The sequence below is a fragment of the Vigna umbellata genome, chromosome 4 (genome assembly GCF_029865625.1).
Source record: "Vigna umbellata cultivar VRB3 chromosome 4, Vumbellata_1.0, whole genome shotgun sequence".
Lineage (NCBI taxonomy): Eukaryota > Viridiplantae > Streptophyta > Magnoliopsida > Fabales > Fabaceae > Vigna > Vigna umbellata.
Window position 1 is genome coordinate 49,128,673 of NC_142168.1, and position 12,653 is coordinate 49,141,325.

At 33.3% G+C, this 12,653-nt stretch overlaps 1 pseudogene; it reads right to left on the minus strand.

The window, feature by feature from the left end:
- Positions 1–3,052: 3,052 nt before the first annotated feature.
- LOC148200467 (uncharacterized) lies at positions 3,053–3,924 on the minus strand (annotated as a pseudogene).
- Between the last annotated feature and the right edge of the window lie 8,729 nt (positions 3,925–12,653).

Below are 12,653 nucleotides of genomic sequence, written 5' to 3' on the forward strand. Positions count from 1 at the left end.
TTTAAACACCCTTTGTTATGTACTGTATCGTAACTGTTTCGTTTCTATCATCACAGCTATTGTATGGAAAAAAGAGAGAATACTAAAAACAAAAAAAGAAGGAAAAAAATTTGTTTAGACAAATTCTTTCAAGAACATATTTTATATTTCGAATCTGTTTTTTATATAAAAACGGGTAATCCAGTTCGATCCGTCTTGGTTTATTACGGGTTGGTCACTTAGTGAGTTAACTTAACTCGACTATCTTATTAGCTAACTGAAAAAGTTTGAAATCGACCCAATCTACTATGGGTTGATGCGTTAAATAGGTTGGCTCATTTAATTATAATTTTTTTTTAAATAAAAGAACCACAATTTTTTTTAATTCTAAAAACATGTACAAAAGGCAAACAAATAAATTTTTAATATGGATAATTTTTGTATCACTTATGTAAGACCCATGAAAAATATTTACCTTAATAGTAACAATTTTATTACTAGTAGTAATAAATTTATTTGTGAATGGAAAATATAATTAATAAGTTTATGTAAAAATAAAATGTGGAAAGCTAAATAAGAAATTTTGGTAGCTTAAATGGTAGCAAAATTGTGGTGATTTCAAGAACATGGGTTCAAACTCTTTTCTATCTACCTTTTTGTTTAAAAAAAATTAAAATAGTGATAGTGTATAAGAGTAGAGGTTCTGGAGGATTTTCGGAGAAACAAATTCTGAGCAAGAGATTAAGTCTGGAATAGAGGTAGAGGAGTTAACCTTTCTAAGCTTTTATATTATGATTAAGTATTGTTTTATTACTATTCATGTCTTGAAATTCTGTGTGAATATTGTTAATGAAAAACATATGTGCTTGGTGTATATCTATCTATATTTAATTTCTGTGTTAATTTATATGTTGTTGTTTTGAATCTGTAAATAAGAAATTTGTTAAAAACTAGTTGAGGAACACTTTGTAAGGAAAGACTTGGTACTTAAGTTGTCCATGGTGACACACCTCTTTTTCCTGAAAGTCTACTCGATAGGTTTTTAACTTAAATCCTATTGAACAGATTAAGTACTGTTAAACTATTATGCAATATACTCAATTGATATAAAATATGTGATGGATTCATCTTTCTGGAAGGATAAGAAGATGTATAATCGGCTATGCCAGATTCAACTTCTTAGTTCCCCAGAACGTTTATATTAAGGTTATAATTGTGATGGTAGGATAGAGGAATCTTAAAAACCGGAGTTGGTACATCCCTGATCATAGAGCAGCCCTGGTCAAATCCAGTAAGTTGTGACTAGTCATATGTACTGGCGTTTATGGTGAGTTTGATTCGTCAAACATTCGATTCTTCTCCGGTGACTATTTATAGTGATATTTTAGTATTGTTAATCTATTTTGTGATATATTCATTTTGTATGATTTCTGTGATGATTGTATTTTATTATATTGGATTTGAATTTATGCATCTGAACATGATATGAGTATTATGGGGAGATTTCGTAATGGTATAATATGAGTTGAGGAATATGAGCATGGTATGAGTCTCGTGGAGAGATTCTGTAATGATATGGTATTTGTGTATATGTTGATGTTGAGGGTCCTGTTGTTGGAGGTTATCCTGATACTCTAATAATCATCCAGTCTCAAGTAGAGAAGGATGAATTATGTGGTGAGAGGGGCTGGAGGTCCTGGTCTATGTGTCGGTTTTGGACATAGTGTTGAGGACTAACATTGTGGATGGTATGGAGTATTTTGGAAGTGTATTTGTAAGAAGAAGTAGGAGTCATCACAAGTGCATAACCTCCCGTGACCGCTCATCAACGTATCATCCGAATGAGTGTCTATTGGGTATTGTGGGATGAGTGTCTATTGGGTATTGTGGAATGAGTGTCTATTGAGTATTGTGGGATGAGTGTTTATGGGGTATTGTGGGATGAGTGTCTATTAGGAATTGTGGTATGATGGGATGAGTATCTATGGTACGATTGTTGTATGATGGTATGAGGGTGTCTGACATAATTATTATATGATGTTTGTTGAGTGTATCAAAGTAATTATGCATGTTTTATAAATGATTTGTTGCATGTTAGCTCACCCTACTTGTTTGTGTTTGTGTATGTGCGATGATCGTATAATTCGTTAAACAGGAGTAGATGAAGGAATGTCGTCTGATTCAGTGCCAATGAAAAAAGAGATAGGAGAATAAATTAGAAGAATTCGAGTTATATTTATGAGTTTGTAGTTGAAATCTGAGTTTAAAACATATATATATATATATATATATATATATATATATATATATATATATATATATATATATCAACTATGAATTATCAAGTGTGAGATTATGGAATGTTACCTTAAATGTAATGCTACAATATATCAATTATGAATTATCAAGTGTGAGATTATGGGATGTTGCAACTTATCCATTTATAATATTAGAATCTTGAATAGATAAATCTATAATATATTTCTCTCTTGAAATATCTTCTTCTTTATCACCATCTACATTATAATAATAAAAAAATGCTAACTAATAATATTGAAAAACAAAATAATAAATAATTAAATTAAATTAGTTGGATTGGTGAGCCAACCCGGCTCACCACAGGTTCAATCCGGTGAGCCGGGTTGAAAACTAGTCCACATAAAAAAATTACATGTTTTTCAAACCCAACCCGGCTGAAACTTGTGATGAGCCGGATTGGTTCACGGATTACAACCCATTTTAACAACACTAGTTTCTGTATTACACTTTTTATGGAGCAATATTTCGAAAAACTTATTCTAGAAGGTATTATAAAATCTTTTTTGGAAAAGTTTCTTTTGAAATGCATTTAATGTGTTTTGGAAATTTTATTTCAGAAATCTTATTTCAGAAATTTCGTTCTAAAATTTTTTAAGGCTTAATTGCATATTTGGTCCCTACGTTCAGAGGGTTTTTTCTGTTTAGTACCCGCTTTTAAAAATGCTTCTATTTTATCTCAAAGTAGTATAAATTGTATCAATCAAGTCCGTTCCATTAAATTGACATAAACGGAGTTAACTCCGTGTTGACGTGGCTATGAAATCTTATCTTTCTTTCTCTCTCCTCTACTCTTCCTGCAACGCCTAGCTTTTTCTCCCTCTTCTATTTCTAACACAGGTAACTTATCATCTTCCACAACACTTGAAACTTCACTAACCGATTCATACTTAATTTCCTTATTCCCCTTATCCTTTTTTTTCCTAGGTGCACGAAACTTCTTAGGCAAGAGCTTCTTCACCATCTTCAACCCAAACCTTTTGGAAGCACGATTCCACCACAGAACCCAAAACCACACGCCGCCCCACGTATTCTAGAAGCAGAACCGCAAATGTCGACATGGTGATTCCAACAGTGAGCCTCTTCACGCTCGTTACCATAATTAGCACCATCATAATCTTCACAACTAAAATAACATTCAAAGAGCACTCCGCGACCCGATCTGAAACCGAAGCGACGAAATTCTTTTCAGTCTGAGGGTTTGGGAGACAAGGATTAGGTTGTGACGGCGGTAGTGGTGAAGAGTTGCCCGGAGAGGGAGGTGGGGAAGCCGGTCTCGGCGACGATGGAGTCGCCTCGTTTTGGCGATTGGAGATCCGCGACGATTTAGGAGATTCGAGGGACGCAATTCTTCTTCCTGGAAACGACGTGGTGGGAGTTGAAGACTGACGACTCTAGAATGCGACCTCTTTGGTGAGAGAACACTGTTACCGTGTCTGAACCAATTTTTTTTTGCTCACTATTGGTTTTTATCTTATAGTGAAGGAGAATGTGTGTGTTTGTGGAGTGTTGATTCTTTCTCCTTTTGCAACGTTTCAAAATAGGATTGGATTAAACAACGTCGATCTAAGGGGGAAAAATCATAGATGACTAATTGAGAAAATAAGCAAAGAAAGCACCCCACCCCATGTTTTGTTTATTGATGCTTTTTTTTCTTTTTTTTATTGGATTAGTTTATTCTTTCCTAAAGATGAATAAAAACAAAGAGGGGTAAAAACTAGAACTGAGAAATGGAAAGGGGAAGAAGAAAGAAGAAGAGAAGAAACAATGTTGTTGCTCTTGGTGGAGGATGAAGAAATGATATCAAAAATTTGTGAGGAGAGAAAAAGTTGGGCCTTGTAGGAAGAGCAGAAGAGAGAGAAAAAAAGATCAGATTTCATAACAACGTCAACACAAAGTTAACTCCGTTTATGCCAATTTAACAGAAGGGACTTGATTGATATAATTTATACTACTTTGGAATAAAATAGAAACATTTTTAAAAGTGGGTACTAAACAGAAAAAACCCTCTAAATATAGGGACCAAATAATTAAGCCATTTTTTAAAGATTGTTTCAAAATATTTCCAAAACATAATCCAGAAACACTTTTAGAGAAAATATTGGAGCGTGCGTAAATAAATTGCGGGGTTACGGGAAGTAAAAGCCTATATTTTGTTATTCGTGTATACACACTCTTTTTTTATGAGCATTTGAAGTTTAGGATGTAAAATTTACAATGTGAAACAGGGATTTCAAGATGAAAAACTAGTTGTAAACTGAATTTTATTAAAAATATTCTATTTCTTTATAAGATTAGAAAACAATGGAGGGGGAAAGAAATATAAAAAAATAAGTAAAATGTTTAACTTAATTTTCATTTGGTTTGGGAGAAGGAAAAATAAAAAATAATTTAAAACTAAATAAATTATAGAAACAGTTTAGTATATATAGTCTCAGTTTTTCAATTTAGTTTATAATGAAAATTATTATAATTATTATGAAATTTTAATTAAAGAGGGATGAAAAGTATAAAACTATATTATAATATTGCTATTGTTATTATAAATTTGATATTTTTAAATCTAATAGGGAATATAAAATAAATAAAAAATTAAAGTTTTATATTTTTGTTTTGTATGTCTAATAAAGAAATAAAAAATAAATAAATATTTATAAATATAATAAAATCTCAAATATAATGAATAAAAACATATTTTATTAATATATTATTATGACATATTAATTATTTAACAATTTCATCACGTGAACTGAAATATTTTTAACTTATAATATAAAAAAAGTATAGTGGTGATAATTAATAGGGAAGATTATTTAAAATATGAAAGTTAATGTTAATTTAATTAGTTGAATGCTTTGTATTAGAGAATGTAGAAATTATGTTTTGTTCACTTTGGTTATCGATTTGAAAAAGTAAATGGAACAATTTGAGAGGTTAAAGATAGAACTGCCGTGTTGTTTCCTTTAAAAGATTTGGGAGATGAAAGTGAATATATTTTAAGAAAAATTTTGTAAAAATTTGTCAAAAATTTGATGGATACAATATATAAAAAAATGTTTTAATAAATTAAAATGTAATATTATAATTTTATCTTCATTCATATATCGAACTTTCTCTACTTTTACATCAACATAAGACAATACCAAAGGGTTATTTTCCTAATTTTGCTTCTCATCCCCTTAAATCCTCTCATCTTTTTGAGGATAATTTTTAATCTTTCTCCTTCAAATTTGTACTCACAAATCCATGCAAATTAGTTGAAGTAAACAACATGCATATGTTTTTTTCCTTTCTCATAAATTGTGCACTCTCAAAAGTGAACAAGATCGTAGTTATTCACCGAAATGTAGGATGATAAAATGGGTTGTGGATAGTGGATCAACTCGTCAACTCATTGTTGGTTGCAAAACAAACGGTAAGTGCACTAGTTGCATCATAACAAGTGATAAATTTCATTCTCTCTTAAAAGACTTGTGCAACACTTGACAAATTTTGCACTTGAACTCAATTAGACCACAAAGTTAACAAAAATACCAGAAACGCTTTTTTATATTTTCATCAAATAGTTGGTATGCAAAGAAATGTGACAGATTATTTATAATTTGTTAATACTAGAGTTCATCCACTTCATTCTCATGCATTAACAAATATCTCAATTCCATATTCAAGTCAAAATTAACTCACCAATATACTCAAACATTATCCCTAGTAACTTTGAGCCTATGATAACTCAACAAGCTTCAATTTTTTGAATCCTGAACAAGCAACCATACACTAAATAAGATTCTAAGATTACTAATTAACCAAGTTCTATTCCTACATACAAGCATCCATTAGGCATTCAATTTCAAGTCTAGATTCTATAGATATTTCCCAACACCTCAAGAATCACAAATCAAGCATTGGAACAATCTACATCAAGCATTTAACATGGAAATTAAATACTAACTTGAATTGGAAAAACATGTATATATAAAATAAAAAAACTGGAAAACACTAAAGAGGGGGAGGTGTTGAATAATATTGTGGAAAACATTTTGCCAAAAGACGTTTAACAACTTTAGTTATGATTAGACGGTCTACACAGGTTGTTAAACACTTGATTTGTAAAGCACTGTTTAACCCACATGTTTAAAGATAAATAGTTTTTCAAGCATTTTAGCAAAGCTAATATAGTGTTTTAAGGAAGAACTGAGTATCTGTTATTATTTATTAATAAAATATTGCAAAGATATGTGTCATCACTTGCGGAGGAAGTTGAGATTGGACCGCAAGTCTTTGCCTTAGAGATATTTTCCTACATGCTCGCAGCCAACGTCACTTTTGGTGTGCAACGTTCATGTTTGTTTCCAACGTTGCTTTTCTCTCTCCATAACCACCAATTTTGTGCTTTAATTTTAAGGTTTGGTGCCACTTTTTACGTGAAGTACTCCTCAAGCTAAGGAGGGTTAGTTCCATCAAAGGCTCTATAACTAGAGCTTTTCTTTCATTCAAAAGATATCATCAGAATCATTCTTCTCTCTTTCTCTTTTCTCCTAGTTCCATTCTCTCTCTCTTTTCCTAAAAATATTATGGGTTTATTTATTCTCTTTTTAAGAGATCCTTGTTAGTTCTGAGATCCTCAGAAATTCTGAGAAGTTCCTGTTTTATCCTGGGGGGCTTGCGCAATACATCGCGGATAAGTCCTTAAGCACAGTGATATACACGCCTCAGGAAGTATATTGTTCGTGATCTTTATTCTAATTTTGTCAGCTTTTACAACAATCTTAAGGACTTATGGCTGACAACAACAACAACTCAATCCTGGATAATCAGAATAATGTTTCCGGAACTCAAACGGTCTTCGCGAAACCTTTCCCGGATGTATCAAAAATTGAAGTCTTCTTTGGTCAGAATTTCCGGCGCTGGCAAGAACGCGTGTCAACCCTCTTAGACATGTAGGGAGTCGCTTTTGCTCTTTCATCTTCAAAACCCGACTCCAGTCTCCCTCCAAATTCAAAACAAGTTGAAGACTGGGTTCATGCAAACAAGGTATGCCGTCATACTTTACTTAGTGCACTCTCTAACGATTTGTTCGATGTATACTGTTCCTATAAGGAAGCGAAAGAAATTTGGGATTCGTTGATTCTCAAATACACTGCTGAAGATATAGTCAGACAAAGATTCATCATTGGGAATTACTATCGCTGGGAAATGGTTGAAGATAAGGACATAAAGTCGCAAATTAATGAGTACCACAAGCTACTCGAAGATATCAAAGCGGAGAACGTTCTTCTTCCAGATGAGTTTGTTTCAGAGCTTCTGATCAAGAAACTGCTGCCTTCCTGGACTGATTACAAGCAACAACTAAAACATAGGCACAAGCAAATGTCACTTTCAGAGCTGATCACTCACATAATCATTGAAGATACCAACAGGAAAGAATGTGTTGTTGTGAGGGCCAAAGCATTGTTTGCAAAAGCAAACATGGTAGAAGACAAACCTGCTCCAAAAAGGTACAAACACAAACCTGATCACAATAAGAAAAATAATTTTCGAAAATTTCGCCCCAACACATCTAACCCCACCTTTAAGAAGAAAGGAAATTGCTTCGTATGTGGGAAGCCGGGCCATCATGCACCACAGTGCAGACGTAGAGTAAGAAACGAGAATCCTCCTAAGGCTAATATAGTCGAAGGAGATGACATTATTGCTGCGGTCGTTTCTCAAGTAAATCTGATGACCAATGTGAGCAAGTGGGTGGTAGACTCTGGTGCTACTAGGCATATCTGTGCAAACAGAAGTGCTTTTACCTCTTACACGAGTGTAGGGGATGGAGAAGAACACGTTTACCTCGGTGATTCCAGGACCACTCCTATTATGGGAAAAGGGAAAGTTCTTCTCAAACTCACATATGGAAAGACTCTGGCCTTGAGTGATGTGCTACATGTGCCATCAATCAGAGTTAATTTAATCTATGTAGCACTATTGGGAAAAGTGGGGGTTAAAGTGTCATTCGAGTATGACAAGATTGTAATGACAAAAAATAATGTTTTTGTGGGGAAGGGATATTGTGATCAGGGTCTCTTTGTACTTAACATTTCTGAAAATATTAATGAATCATCTTCTTCTGCTTATATTATTGACTCATATGATATATGGCATGCTAGATTAGGACATCTATGTTATGAAATTAAAACAACTAGGATTAATTAATATGCATGATAAACAGAGTAGTAAATGTGATATATGTGTAGAGTCTAAAATAACTAAGAAAACATGTTTTGCTGTAGAACGCCAAACTGAATTGTTAGGGTTAATTCATACTGATCTAGCTGATTTGAAACAAACAATGTCTAGAGGAGGTAAAAATTATTTTGTGACCTTTATTGATGATTATTCTAGATACACCAAAGTATACTTAATCAAACATAAAGATGAAGCCTTTGATGTCTTTCTTACCTATAAAGCAGAAGTAGAAAATCAATTAAATAAGAAAATTAAGAGGATTAGATCAGATAGAGGTGGTGAGTATGTGTTATTTAATGACTATTGTGTTAAAGAAGGTATCATCCATGAAGTAACCCCACCATATTCACCTGAGTCTAATGGAGTAGCTGAGAGAAAGAATAGAACTCTTAAGGAGATGATGAATGCTATGCTTATTAGTTCTAGTGCACCTGATAACCTTTGGGGAGAAGCCTTGCTTACTGCGTATTTTTTACAAAATAGAATACCTCATAAGAAAACTGGTAAAACTCCGTATGAGCTGTGGAGAGGTTATCAACCTAACCTTAAATATTTAAGAGTGTGGGGGTGCCTAGCTAAGGTGATGTTACCCGATCCTAAAAAAAGAAAAATAGGCTCTAAAACCTCTGATTGTATGTTCTTAGGTTATGCTAAACATAGTGCTGCCTATAGGTTTCTAGTTCTTAAAAGTGATACACTTGAAAGAAATTCTATAATGGAGACGAAAAATGCTGAGTTTTTTGAACATGTTTTTCCTTTAAAGGTTAGTGAGTCGTCTCAACCTATAGAAAATAATGATAATAGTGATGCCATGTGTGAGGAATTAAGAAGAAGTAAAAGACAGAGGAAGGAAACTTCATTTGGTAATGATTTCTATACCTATCTAGTTGATAATGATCCAAGTAACTTTGTAGAAGCCATTAGTGCTCCTGATGCACAACAGTGGGATAAAACCATCAAGACTGAAATTGAATCAATTCAGAAAAATAATACTTGGACCTCAGTAGATTTGCCTAAAGGAGCAAAACCCATTGGTTGTAAGTGGATCTTTAAGAAAAAGTATCATCCTGATGGATCTATAGAGAAGTATAAGGCAAGATTAGTAGCAAAAGGTTTTACTCAAAAACCCAACATAGATTACTTTGATACTTTTGCCCCTGTGACTAGGATTTCCTCTATTCGAGTGTTGTTAGCTTTAGCAGCAATTCATAAGCTAGTGATACACCAGATGGATGTTAAAACTGTCTTTCTAAATGGTGATTTAGAAGAGGAAATTTATATGACTCAACCTGAAGGGTGTGTTGTACCTGGTCAAGAGAATAAGGTATGTAAACTTTCAAAAGTCTTTGTATGGATTGAAACAAGCACCAAAACAGTGGCATGAAAAACTAGATAATGTATTGTTATGTGATGGTTTTTCACCTAATGATGCTGATAAATGTGTGTACTCTAAATTTGAAAATGGTGATTGTGTCATTATATGTTTGTATGTGGATGACATGTTAATTTTTGGTACATGCAATAAGATTGTTACTAGAACTAAATTATTTCTAGGATCGAACTTTGAAATGAAAGACATGGGTGAAGCCAACGTAATTTTAGGTGTTAGAATCATAAGGAAGGGAGATAGTATATTACTATCCCAAAAAAAATACATTGAGAAACTTCTTAAGAAGTTTGGGTATTATGATTTCAAACCCGTGAGTACCCCTTATGATGCTAACTCTAAATTAATGAAAAATAGAGGAGAATCATTATCTCAGCCTCAGTATGCCCAGATAATTGGGAGCTTACTACACTTGATGAGCTTTTCTAGACCTGATATTGCTTATGCAGTAGGTAGACTAAGTAGGTACACTCAATGTCCAAATCAAGAAACATTGGGATGCACTTGCTCAGGCTTATGAGATACTTAAGAGGTTCAATGGATTATGCCATTGAATACTAGTGGATTTCCCGCTGTACTAGAAGGGTACTAGTGATGCTCACTAGATCTCTAATTCAGATGAGACAAAATTCACTAGTGGTTACTGTATTCACACTTGGGGGTGGTGCGATTACATAGGAGATCATTCCAGACAAACATATATTGCAAGATCAACAATGGAATCTGAGTTTGTCGCTCTTGAGATGACTGGTAAGTGAGGCTGAGTGGTTGAAAAACTTCTTAGCAAAGCATTTCACTAGGAATGAAACCAACCCCATCGGTGTCAATACACTGTGATTGCCAATCGGTAATAGCTATAGCTAAAAACAAGAATTACAACGAAAAGAATAGACATATATAATTGAGACACAATTTGGTGAAGCAACTGCTAAAGAGTGGAAGTTATTTCCATTGATTATGTGAAATCAAAACGAAATCTAGCAGATCCTCTGACAAAAGCCCTAGGAAGAAAACTGATATTAGAAACATCGAGGGGAATGGGACTTAAGCCACTTGCAAACAAACAAGTAATGGTAACCCAACCTTTGTGATTGGAGATCCCATGAATAAGGCTCATATGGGTAAAAACAAGTCACTTGTTAGTTCTGATAGAACTAAATTGATTTTAATCAATTATGTCCATTCCTATGTTGTTTGTGAAAGTGCTAGAGACTACATTATTGAGAGGCTAAACTTTGTTATTAAAATTCTATGTGGAGAAAGAATTTTAGTTTAAACAAAATACTTAATGATTTTCATATCTCTTATGGGTGGTGTATGATTTACAGCGTAGACTTGATGAAATCACCTATATGAGTGTCAAGTGGGAACGCTTGCATGAGATCTTGGCATGATCACTAGAACACTCATGAATACCAGGCACGCGCATGGCCTAGTAAGCGCAACACAATGATAACAACAAGGATTGTGGGAGTGTGTTGTGATTGATAAACCTCTAACACACGTCAAGTGTTTTTTGGTTCATATAGCTTGCTATACCAACTATACTGTGTGTTAAGTTTTTCTTTCTATGACTGGTTCATATAGCTTGCTATACCAGCTCTGATGCATTACATCGTATAAAACCCAAGATTTTTCTTCTTTCTTTCTTTCAATCATTGTTTCCTATCTTTTGCAATATGTGGGGGATTGTTATTATTTATTAATAAAATATTGCAAAGATATGTGCCATCACTTGCGGAGGAAGTTGAGATTGGACCGCAAATCTTTGCCTTAGAGATATTTTCCTATATGCTCGCAGCCAACTCACTTTTGGTGTGCAACGTTCATGTTTGTTTCCAACATTGCTTTTCTCTCTCCACAACCACCAATTTTGTGCTTTAATTTTAAGGTTTGGTGCCACTTTTTACGTGAAGTACTCCTCAAGCTAAGGAGGGTTAGTTCCATCATAGGCTCTATAAATAGAGCTTTTCTTTCATTCAGAAGATATCATCAGAATCATTCTTCTCTCTTTCTCTTTTCTCCTAGTTCCATTCTCTCTCTCTTTTCCTAAAAATATTATGTGTTTATTTATTCTCTTTTTAAGAGATCCTTTCTAGTTCTGAGATCCTCAGAAATTCTGAGAAGTTCTTGTTGTATCCTGGGGGCTTGCGCAATACATCGCGGATAAGTCCTTAAGGACAGTGATCTACACGCCTCAGGAAGTATATTGTTCGTGATCTTTATTCTACTTTTGTCAGCTTTTACAACAGTATCAACATCACTCTTGGTTACACGTAATCAATATTGGTAAGATTTGTTTTGTTGACTAGTTAAGTTTCATCCACTCCTGATTTCTACTAGACAATCATAATATCAACCTGATACGCTACTTGTTAAGACAAGATCGTCTATTAGACTAAATTATTTAAACATTCTCATATGTTTCGAAGTTAACAAACAACATCAAACGAAATGAGCATATGATAAAGTGTTAACATGTCCTATTTTAACAACTTTTTACAACTTTTGGATACATGGAAAAAATAAATATTACATCGACTATAAGAAAAATTAATTGTAGTATCTACTTTTTATGTACTATATTTGTTTCCTCAGCAATTAATATAATGATCTTTTTTGTATTGATTCAAATATCAATCAATATAAAAAATATATTACAAAATTGGCTTAAGTTAAGTTTGTTGAGTTCTCTTAAATTAATATTAGTCTCAAATAATATTCAAACCCATTAGAGTTTTTT